Source organism: Dipteris shenzhenensis, chromosome 7 (genome assembly GCF_047967505.1).
Source record: "Dipteris shenzhenensis isolate YYH24624 ecotype China chromosome 7, Dip_SZ_1.0, whole genome shotgun sequence".
Lineage (NCBI taxonomy): Eukaryota > Viridiplantae > Streptophyta > Polypodiopsida > Gleicheniales > Dipteridaceae > Dipteris > Dipteris shenzhenensis.
In genome coordinates, this window is record NC_141602.1 from 15,663,882 (window position 1) to 15,676,732 (window position 12,851).

A 12,851-nucleotide genomic window follows, 5' to 3' on the forward strand; every position below is an offset into this window, starting at 1 on the left:
TCATCCCATAGGAGTACTCAAATACATTAAAATAAAAACCTTTGGTCTCACATATCAGATGTGCCTTATTGTAATGGATTACTAAAACAACCCTGTGTATGAGGCTATACTAGGGAGACCTTTCTTGTGTATGGCAGGATTGGACCATGATTGGAACTCCAACAACATTTATCTAAGGAGATATCAACAAGTCATGTGAGGGCTGATCTCCAAACATGGAAGGTTGACACTATGTCTAGACATCTATTTACAGTTGAATCGAATACCACCAATAAGTCTGTGTTGGTAAAGATGGTTTAAAAATATGAGAAATAGGAGAATGAGAAAAGTCTTGATAAACCTTGGTGTGCTCACTTATCAAAACTAGAAGACTCACTAAATTGGATGCATACACTAGTTGGAATAGATCTACCAAATCCTAAGAGCACTCAGACAATGCACCTTGATGAATGATGAACAACTTAACTCCATTACACCTTTTTACACTATAAAAGTGGTACTACCTAATCAAGTTAAACTTGAAATTGATAATGTTATTGATCCTAAGGAGATATATATGACTCCATCTCAACTTTGGGTAGAGCTGATATTAGCAAGTGCAAAATGCCAAATACAGGCCATGGCAGATTCGCAAGCAAGCAATAACCTCATCTCTTGGGAAACATTAAAACATCTTGGCTAGGTACGCCTTCAAATATGTGATTATGAAATTCAATCCATAGACAAAGGCTTACCCAAGGTATTTCAAAAGGGGAAAAAGAAAGGAAGGAAGGCCGCCCTAGGGAAATTTTTCAAGAAGACGTATTGGCAATCCCATGACATTATCCTGACACGGGATCTTAGCAACAAGATAATATTTGACTTAATATATTTTTATCTACTAATTCTATTTTGGGTTAGATTATTCACTAAACAATTAATATCAAAGTACTTATCTTATTTCTATGTTCTTGGTTTTAGCGATTTTGTTCTAAAGCTGCAAGTCTTCTAGATTAGGTAGCCAACCCACTTTCAAGACATTTGTCCACACTTGTTAGATTGGATTGGGTCAAATCTTGCTCCTGCCATCACTTGTTGTTAAGGTTATTGGTTCTTTTAATGTTGAATGTTTCGTTGTGCCTTGCAAGTCTTTTGTAGTTCTTGCAGGCACCTTGATGGAAGCTACCATTCTTGGCAAAAGTTGGATGCAAGACACCTACAAAGGGTTATTTGGTGATGAGTCAACCCAACAAGATGTGCTAAGTCCTACCAAGTGGCCCAACATTCAAGCATCAATATCCACTTCCATCTCTCAACATCCTCAAGAGCCTCATCAGTAAAGAAAATGAAGAAGAAGAACAACCAAGCAAGTGTGGGTCCGAAAGGATCTACTAGAGGCCCAAGGCTACTTTGAAGGTGAATCATACATTTGGGTTTCAACAAAACTTCGACATCAAGAGCCACCCCAGTATGTAAACAAAAAACCCTGACATGGAGGAACCAAATGATGCCATTCAAAAAGGAAGGTACAATACCTATTGGGTTTCCACAAGATTACTAGAGGCCCAAGGATATTACCTTGAAAACAGTTATATTTGGATCACCTCCATCATCTTCCAGAAGCAACGACAATGGGCTCAATAAAGAGAAAAATAAGGAATGGATTCACAAGCCTCTAAAGTCTTCATCTTCAACAAATGAAAGGCAAACTATAACTTCTGCCTATTATGAAAAATCAAGGCAAAGATTGGAGAGCAAAACCACAAGAACCTACCTTGAAAAAGGTAGAGTCACAAGAGTGTGCTCGCAATGACAAGGGAAAAGAACCAATGCAGGAGTGTCATATGCAAAGGACTTCATCTACCTCCTCTCGAGTACTTACACAAGAACCTGTCTTAAAAAGGGAGATAATAACACAAGAACCTTCTCAACCACAAGTCTATCAAATGGCATGTCAATTTATTGCATCATCTTCAAGGAAATTGCCAGTAACAAAAGAGCTTGCCACGACACAAATAGGATCTGCTTTTAGAGCCACACAAGAACCTTCTTTTTTGAGAAATTTGACATCTATCATCAAGGAAGCTACACAAGAATCGCCCTTACTAGTAATGCCTATCACAGCAAAATTCCCACAAGAACCTTGCAATGTGAACAACAAATTATCTTCATCACCGACAAATTTCCCAACTGAAACTTGGGCTCAACAAAAGCAAAAGATCTCTGAGACATTGTGATCCTACTCACATTTGATGCATAGAATGTATATCATTCTATCATGGGGTGAGTATCATAGAAGTGGCACATGTGGAAGACCGCAATGTTGAATGGTGCAACCTGACAACAAGGAACATGCCAATAGTAGATCCAAAAGAACCTGATCCTAAAAATGGAGTAGCTACGTTGACCTGGGAGGAGTTGGTCCCCATGGTGCTTGACCAGGAGGAGCCGTGTGTCCTTGAAGAATCAATAAAGATAAAACATGTGGGAATCCCACCTCTCTACTTGCTTCAAGGGTCCTAGGTGAAAATAGGAGTAGGTGAAAATAGGTGGTAGTCCTCTTCAGGTCCTCAACTCAGTAAACTTAGCAAATAACATCTAAATTAGTCCAAGGGATCCTTGGTCAAGAAGATAAGCTACAAACACTACGAAAAGTTAGTACACCAATCAACATCAACAACAAATCCCATCAGTAGACAAAATAGAGCAAGGCACTGAATTATGCCTAAGCTAGTAGGGTCTTGAATTTGAGTTCGGACATGGAACAACAAGTGGTTCTCTGCAAGCAGCTCTAGACAATGCATTCAACTGTAGGGTGAAGATGATGACACCAACATGGGTACAGATGAGTTTCTTGTGACCCTCAAAGCTTTTTTCCACATTCCCTTAATAACAACACCATTAACTATCTAACTCCAAATCGTCCTCTTCTCTTTATTTTGACTTCTTCTTTTTCTTATTAGTTCTAGCTTAGAAGCCTCATTTTAGGGGTTTGTATGGTGTATTATCATACTCCTCTCAATTTGATGACTTAGACAAAGCCCTCAATTAAAATTTACTCCATAAGATGGATTTTGAAAGAACTTCAAAGCAGAGAAGCTACGAAAAATGTCATGTAAAACTTGGGACTTACTAGCATGGCAAGACAAAGACATAGTTTGATGAGAATGCAATAAAAGTTCCACTCAAATAAAATATGGGACTTAAGGAGGAGCATGAGAATACACTATACTTACCTTGCTAACACTAACACTACTAGGATCTTATAGCAACCGTACTAACTTACCCCTTATATTTTTCTTTTTCTTTTTCTTGTCCCTTGTTTGAATGGTCATAGGTACTCAACTCAGCTCACTTAAAATTTGAGGTGCTAGTTTCAAAAGAAGCACTCATCCATAGTTCTAGCAATAATTCCATAACAAGGATTCACTACATCCATCTACTGCAATGTTGTAAAAGAAGATTCGGCCTAGTGCACAAGAAAGACTAATTTACATGACCTTCATTGACAACACACCAACAACCATGACATTTGCACGATCTAGAGGGCTGGATTCGGGGGGTTCACCTCCCAAAAATGTAGTGTATCACATGCATTCAAAAGGAGGCGTATTTTAATCCCACTTTTGGAAAAAAATTAACAGGATTACAATAATGGAAACTGTTTTTTAATTCAAATTTAGAAAAAAATCTGTTAGGTTATAAGTAAAGAGGGGTGGTTTTATTGGGTATAAAATTTTAGTTGAGGGGTTTTTTAAAGACTCCTTTAATGCATGTGATACTACCTAAGATTTGTTAGGAGTGTATCCCCTGAGGGATTAGATCAAGATCAGGAAGGGGTGCATGTTAGGCGATTGGTTAAGCATATGGCACTAGCAGTTAGCAATGTAATTTGATGGATGATGGCAAGTTCATAAGGCTAGGATTGTGCCTTGGAGCCAAAAAGGCCCAAGATGGTTGTAAAAGAATGAGGAAAGAGAGTGGTATAAAGGGAATAGGGTTGGACCTCCCTTCAAAAGGTGACATGTATAAAAGGCCAAGTGGTTGACTTTGGTCTTCATTGTTGGATGCACAAGTTTGGAATACAAGCTCCCTCTTCTCTCCCAAGAGTGTTTTTGGGTGCTCTCTTGTTTCCTTTGCAGTGCCTTTGTCTTTGCCACTCCATCCCCCTCATTCCCCTGTTCTTCTCCCCTTCTGCCTCTTTGCTCCCATCTCCCCTTTCCCTCTTTGTCTCGTGGAAACACATTGCAACAATCTGGGAGCCGCTTGAGTGACACTTGTAGATGGCTCATGCTTTGCATTGCTCTCACAAGGAGTAGCTTGGATGGTGATGCTTCATCGGCATTCCTTAAAGATCCCCACGGCACGTGTGTCTTTGCCATACAACACATCTTCGGCATCATTGTCGGGGAGTTCAATGTACATGCTTTTGCATTGCACTTTCTTTCTCTCATCATCTACCCATTGCTCATTGTTTCAAGCTTGACTTGAAGCTTTGTTAGTGGAGTTTTATGAAAGGAATGAGAGGAGAAGTGTGAGTCTAGGAAGAGAAAAGAAGCAGCTGTCGTTTTCTTTTTAGAAAGCATTTTGGATAATTTGAAGCTTGCTTTTTATCTTTTTTAGTGTTGTGAGTTGGTAGGAAGATAGTTTGGAAGATTGTTAAGGAGTTTATGGTATCAAAACTCACAACAAACCCAAGAATGAGGAATCGTGCTGAAAATGGAAGTGATTTTGAGTGTTGATAGTCACCTCTTTAAGAAATCTCTCATTTTGCATTCAAATGTTGATTTTAACACACTATTCAAAAATTTAGGACTTTCTCACTTCATTTGGACTTTTTTCCTAAACTGGTTACCTCCACTCAATATCAATTAGTAGACTCATAAATTGGGTATTTGGGTCTTGAGATATCGAGCTCCCACTCGAGATATGCCAGGGTGACCATTGTGTACTTATGTCACCGACTTGTTAGCTGGAGATGCGGTTGGTACACCGCCCACGCTGGATGACAGCTATCCTTATCTACTATAGTTTGTGGCTCAGTTAGTATGCCACCTTAGTTAGTTGAGTTTGGTTTTGAGACCCACATATAGGGTTCTTCTATTTCTTTGTACTAGAGTTCTTTTGGCTTACACAACTAAGAAGAGGAAAACTGTTTTCAGCCTCCACCTTTATGTGTATTCCCCCATTGTGCATGTGAGAAAGCCTCAAGTGAGACTCCTTCCCTCTCTCCCACAATCTTCACATGGTATCAGAGCCTTGTTCGTGGTAAGGAGCTCAAGAAGGCAAGCCAAGTTCGTGGTGTCCTGGTAAGAGGACCAGTGTTGCTTTCCTATTTCGAGTTTGGGAGCAAATCTCTGTAGGTAGCACAGCCAGAAGTGCAGGAGTGCACTGTTTCAGATTGAGACGCCCTTCGCGGTGTGGCGAGAGCGTAGTATATGTTGCGGGATTTGGCTTTGCCCTCAGTGACTTTATTTTTCTGATTTGAGGCCGTTTCGGGGCCCGTTTTGAAGGCGGAAGTTCTTCGCAGGCACTCAGAAAAAGGCCCTATTTTTTGCTGTGCGACCACTGCGCGGCTAGTCGGTGGAAAGGTGCCGCAGAAATTGCATCGTATGCCTGTGTGCAGAGATATTGGGAGTTGCAGATTCACGCCTATTGCCTGTTGATGCAAAATCATCACTAGGAAGTGACTGTGTGGTGAAATACCACTCTCGTCGATTTTGCAGATCTCCCGTGTGAGGCAAAAGCTGTGTTTTTTGCAGTGAGAGAATATTTTGCAGGGTTCTGTAATGGCATCTGATTCTCTTTCACAGATTGTCACTGAAAAGCTTGACAAGAACAACTTCCAGGCATGGAAGTTTAGAATGACAAATTTCTTGATGGGAAAAGGCTATTGGGAATTCATTACAGGAAATGAAGAAGAACCTGTTCTTCCTAATGTTCCCAGTCAATAGGAAATGCAGGCATTCAAAGGATGGCATGAGAGAGCCAGGAAAGTTATGTACTGGCTGTCTATCAGTATTTCGGACTCCATGATTGTGCATATTCAGGATGCAAATACGCCAAAGGAGGCATGGGATACTTTGGCAAAAATGTATAGCACAAATACGCAAGCCAGGAAAATGCAACTCAAACAGGAGTTGCACAATGTGCAGAGAGAAAGTTTGAGCATAAATGACTACCACATGAAAGTGAAGAAAATTGCAGATGCACTTGCTTCCATTGGGTCGCCAGTGGATGATGACGATTTGGTTTCTGTGACCTTGAATGGTCTAGGAAAGGATTATGCACAGTTCCGGACATCCATTGCCGTCCGTGAAAACTTTCCTGATTTTGAGGAGTTGATTGCTCTTCTAATTTCTGAAGAGCAGAGAAATGGGGGTGCATCTTCTTCAGCAGGAACTTCAAAAGAAACTGTCTTCTACTCAAATGCTGGCAGAGGTAGAGGCAGAGGTAGAGGAGGCCGATCTGCAGGCCATGGTAGAAATCAGAATATGCAGCAAACACAAGAAAACCAGTCCTATGCAGGAGGACGTGGTAACTCTAAAGGCAAGGGGAGCCAAAGAGGCTGTGGTGGTTGGCAGAGAAGCCAAAATGCAAACAGCAATGTTGAATGCTACTATTGTGGCAAAATGGGTCATATGGCTAAAGACTGCTACAAAAAGCAGAATGACATTATGAGTGGAAAATTGCAGCAAGGCAATTATGCATCCTCTAGTAGACAGGGCGATGACAGAAATGAGCATTTGTTTATGGTGCAACATATGACAAATTCTGTAACAAGTGCAGAAGAAAGCAATGATGTGTGGTATGTTGACTTGGGTGCGTCAAACCACATGACAGGTCACACTGAATGGATGCAGGATGCAAGAAAAATGGAAAAACCAGGATTTGTGGAGACTGGTGATGATACTGCACATCCTATTGTGCAGATTGGCAAAATTCCTTTGTCTATGCAGGATGGGAAAAAGAAATACTTGTCTGATGTATTTCATGTCCCGAACATCACCAAGAACCTGGTTTCTGTTGGTCAAATGGTTGAGCAGGGCTTGCAGGTTAGATTTAATCCTCATGGATGCTTTATTGAGGATATGAAAAATAACGGTCGCTTGATAGCAAAAGCAGGATGTTTACGTTGGATGCAGACATGCCTGAATTGAGTGTGCAGCAATGTTTGCACATGGGACCGGTGTAGTTGCAGATATTGATATCTGGAACAAACGCATTGGTCATGTTAATATACAGTGACTAAAATCAATGCAAGCCCAAAATATTGTTGCAGGATTGCCTAAATTCAAGGTTGCAGAAATGCACAAGGTTTGTGAAGCCTGTCAATTTGGGAAACAGGCAAGGAAACCTTTTCCTAGGCATGTTCAAGAGAGTAAAAATCCATTGGAATTAATCCACTCTAATGTGTGGACTACAAAAGCTGCATCTATTGGAGGCTGTCACTATTTTGTCACATTTATTGATGACTTCAGCAGAAAACTGTGGGTGTATTTTATGAAAAAGAAAAGTGAAGTGTTTGGGCACTTCAAAGCTTTCAAAGCTATGGTTGAAAAAGAAACAGGCCTGCAAATAAAATGCCTAAGGTCAGATGGAGGGGGAGAGTACCTCTCAAATGAGTTTGCAAGGTTCTTGCAGGAGCATGGTATAAAGCAACAATATTCATGCAGTCATACCCCACAGCAAAATGGAATTGCAGAAAGAAAAAACAGGCATATTGGAGAGGTATCTCGGGCTATGCTAAATGAAAAAGATCTACCAGATTATTATTGGGCTGAAGCAGTTGCTACAGCAGTCTATATAATGAACAGGACTCCCACTGCAGCAATACATGGCATGACGCCAGAGGAGATGTATACTGGTAGGAAACCAGATATTTCTCATTTGAAGATTTTTGGTTGCATTGCCTATGTCCATGTGCCAGATGAGTTGAGGTCCAAGTTGGATCCAAAAGCTAAGAAGTGCGTCTTTATTGGTTATTCTCTGCAGTAGAAAGGGTATAAGGGTATAGATGCTATAACCCTTCTACACGTAAGTTCACAGTGAGCAGAGATGTTGTTTTTGATGAGATGAGCAGCTGGTATAAACCAGTAAATGTGATGATTGATGTAGATGCACAAAATGGTATTGCTGCACAGAATTCACAGCAGCAATCACAAAATATCAGTGGACCTGCAGTGTCCTCTAGCAGTGGTTCACATACTTCACCATGGACAGGTAGATTGAGATCAGGAGAATCTCCTCAAAGCAATGCAGATAGTGGTACGCAGGTATCACGAAAAGGAAAAGAGAAGGTAGATCAGCCCATGTTTGATGTGAATGCAGGTCACTCTTATGTGGATGGTGAATCCAGTGGCTCAGAACAGAGCATTGATGATGAGTTGGGTATTCCTTCTGTTGTTACACCTGGAGTAAGGAAGACCAGGGATGTTTTGAGAGCACCTGGAAATGAGCCTATTTTGCGCAGGTCTACCAGGGTTAGGTATCCTGTGGATAGGCTGAAATATGATGGATTTACAGCCATTCACTATGCCTATATGGTCAAAGTGATACAGGAACCAGAACCCACTTCTTTTGAGCAAGCCATGGGAAATGAAAAATGGGAGAAAGCCATGGATGAAGAAATGGATGCCTTGGATGCTAATGCTACATGGGAATTGGTGCCTTTGCCTAAAGGCAAGAATGCAATTGGTTGTAAGTGGGTTTATAAGATCAAGCACAATGCAGATGGTTCTGTGAATAGATACAAGGCAAGATTAGTTGTCAAGGGGTATGCACAGACATATGGCATTGATTATGAAGAAACTTTTAGCCCGGTTGCAAGGATGGCAACCGTAAGAGCAGCCATTGCTATGGCTGCATCAAAGGGATGGTCTTTACATCAGCAGATGGATGTAAAGAATGCCTTCTTGCATGGTGATTTGCAAGAAGAGGTCTTTATGGAGCAGCCAGCAGGTTATGTTCATGCTACTCATCCTGAGTTTGTTTGCAGGTTGAAGAAAGCCTTGTATGGCTTGAAGCAAGCACCTAGAGCATGGTCTGACAAGATAGGACAGTATCTTGTCACTATTGGCTTTCAAATTTCCAAGGCAGATTTCTCACTCTATGTGAGAAAAATAGAGAAAGGGATTATGCTGCTGGTCATTTATGTTCATGATTTGATCTCATCATAGGTGATAGTGATGAAGATATCCTTCATGTGAAAATGCTATTGAGGCAGAAGTTTGAGATGAAGGATTTGGGAGAGCTGCGTTATTTCTTGGGCATTGAGGTGATTAGATCACCAAGTGGGATATAGCTCTTGCAGAGGCAGTATGGATTGGACATGCTGTCCAAATATGGGATGACAGGCTGTAAGCCTATTTCAGTTCCTTTGGAGCAGAATGTGAAGCTGAGCATAGATGCAGGTGAGCTTCTGGAAGACCCTACTATGTACAGACGCATAGTAGGAAGTTTGATTTACATGACTATTACCAGGCCAGATTTGATCTATGCTATTGGGTTGGTAAGTCAGTTTATGCAGGCTCCAAGGAAACCGCATTTAGATGCGGCTAGACGCATACTCAGGTATGTGAAGTCCACATTGCAGTATGGACTATTTTATGAGGCTGGGGTTCAGATACAGTTGCATGGATACACTGATGCTGATTGGGCTGGTAGCATTTCTGATAGATGATATACCAGTGGATATGTGTTCTCTTTTGGGAGTGCTGCAGTCACTTGGAGCAGCAAGAAACAGCCTACAGTTGCCTTTTGTCGAGCACAGAGGCTGAGTACAGGGGTGCAGCAATGGCTGCATGTGAGGTAGCTTGGTTGCATAAGCTACTCTATGATATGCATCAGTCTACAGATGGGCCGGTTGTCATTTATTGTGACAACATGAGCAGTATACACTTGGCAAAGAACCCAGTCTTTCATGCCAGAACAAAGCACATTGAGGTGCATTATCACTATGTGCGGAAGAAGGTTTTACTAGGTCTTATTGATCTAGTTTATGTCAGCACAGAGGATCAGGTAGCTGACATATTCATGAAAGCATTGGGCGCAGAGAAGCTGCGCAAGTTCAGAGACCTGCTTGGTGTGCAGGATTTGGGATTGAGCTCGAGGGGGAGTGTTGAGATATCGAGCTCCACTCGAGATATGCCAGGGTGACCGTTGTGTACTTATGTCACCGACTTGTTAGCTGGAGATGCGGTTGGTACACTGCCCACGAATAATAGCTGGATGACAGCTATCCTTATCTACTATAGTTTGTGGCTCAGTTAGTATGCCACCTTAGTTAGTTGAGTTTGGTTTTGAGACCCACATATAGGGTTCTTCTATTTCTTTGTACTAGAGTTCTTTTGGCTTACACAACTAAGAAGAGGAAAACTGTTTTCAGCCTCCACCTTTGTGTGTATTCCCCCATTGTGCATGTGAGAAAGCCTCAAGTGAGACTCCTTCCCTCTCTCCCACAATCTTCACATTGGGAACACTGGATGTATAAGTTCCACACAATAAACCTAAAATTTCCCCAAGGTTGTAAGTGGTGACCTCTACTCGATACATCATGGGTAAATTTACAAAAACAATGAATCACCCCACACAAATATGGTCTAATAAATCTTAAAATGTTGTGCACCTCCATTTGGTATTGCATTTTCACTCGATGGGTTAAGCCTAGCCAAATGATGTTTAATATGTGCAAGGCTAGGATTAGGAATTGTGATACATTTTTCAACATCATAGCCATGCTTCTTTTTGTAACTTCTAGTCCTTGATTTCTAGCAAAGAATAATGCTATTCACTTTCACATTTGTCCAGCCCTCTTTATTTGGAATCCATTCATGTTTCTTTTGCAAGCAACCGTCATAGAATTGTTTCATTGTATATTTTTTGGAGAGACTTTTCAAAGGCTTTGGTTCATACCATAAAGCTATGAATGTTATAGGCATTCCCTTCTCACCCCTTTCTATATGAGCAACCTTTTCCACCCAAATTGGGCCACCTTGTTCATCCAACTATGACTCTGCATCAGATGCCCCAATTGCAATAGATGCCCAAACTGCAACAAACATACCCTCTTCAATCTCATCACATGATACAAACTCTAGTAAGGGTTTATCCCCCTTCCTACCACAATATTCCTGAGGTAAGAGGCACTACTCAGCGTCTTCGTCATCTATTGTTGTATTTGTATCCAATGTGGATCTCGTAACACAGCTTCTTTTGGCAAAAAAGATTCATAGTATTAAATGCTCATTAAATTTTCTTGTTTTTGTAAATATTTGACAAGTTCCTCAATTGAATTGATTATCTCTGAATTCTTTATTGCCTACTCAGGATATTTTTGTGTCATACTTTGAAGATGTTTAATAAAGGCATCCAAATCTTTTATTTCATCTACGTCAAATTCTTTGTTCTTTGCAAGAACAAATCTAGTTTCCTCCAATGGAGTTATTCTCTGTAATAAAGCATATGGCTCACTCCATAAATGACCTCCATCCACTGAGTAGTACTTCCATTGCATCACTGGAATTGGGATGCTTTATTGATAGACATTTAGCACACAAATGCTATTTTATGCTGAGGGATAGCTTTGACATATTGCAGTTGATGCACAGGTTGTGCTATGATCTTTTGGATGTGACATTATTGATGCTTATGCCCATGGACGATGTTTATGCTGGAGGCATTTGGCTCTTATTGGCATTATATTTGCCATTGTTTTGTCATTGTGCGTTGACATTTTCTTTTGGGCCAGATTTGCTCATATGGATGCATAGTATATGCACATGAGTCAGATGCATTTTTGATGCTTTGAGCCTTGAGTTTTGGTGACACTATCCTTCATTAAAGTAGACATATTGGGTGCACTGGTGTGATTTCTCCTTTGCAGGTACTAGCATTTGGAATTTTGTTTCATTTGCATCATGGCATCCTCTTCCATGTCTGAAAAGGAGTTTTTTAGCATTAAAAAGTTTGATGGGACAAACTTGTCTTTGTGGAAAGAACAAATAAGGGATGTGCTTATTCAAAAGAAGCAAATTAAACCCTTGGCAGGGACTGAAGCTAAGCCTACAGATATGTCTGAGGATGATTGGAATGAGTTGGATGCATTAGCAAAGTCTACTATTACACTTCATCTTGCAGAGTCAGTTTATTTCACAATAGTAAAAGAGCAGACTATGAAATATTTGTGGAAGAAATTGTGTGCCACTTATGAGGAGGAAACTACCTCTAATAAAGTTTACCTCATGAAGAGGTTGTTTGAGCTACAGATGAAGAAAGGGGTATCCATTGCTTCTCACTTGAATAGATTAAATATTATTTTCAGCCACAGCTTGAGGCTTAGAAGATGAACTTTGATGCGGAGACTAAGGTAATATTTCTCTTATGTCCATTGCCATCCTCATGAGATACCTTCCGTACAGTTGTCACAGTAACTCTGCACCTGGTGAAGTACTGAAGTTTGATGATGTTGTGGGTAGCTTGTTGGCCGAGGAGATTAAACGAAAGTATATGGATGGGAACAAGCAAGATGCAGCCTTAAATGTGCAAAGTGGCAGATCACAGTTCAAGGGGAAGTCCCAAGAAAGAGGGAAGTCTCGTAGAAAATCCAGGGCACATAACATTGAGTGTTACCACTGTGGCAAGAAGGGCCATATGAAAAAGGATTGCTACAAGCTGAAAAGATAGCAAAAGGATAAGAAAAGCAATGCAAATTGGGGTGCAAATAAGAAGGAAGAGAGTCCAAGGGAGGACAAAGGAAAAATGAAGATCGAGGAGATTAATGCAGTCACTGATGATAGTGACAATGACATTCTTTTCATGTCTAGTCTACCTGCAGACTTGCTCACCACTTCAAATGATGCATATTCCTAGGA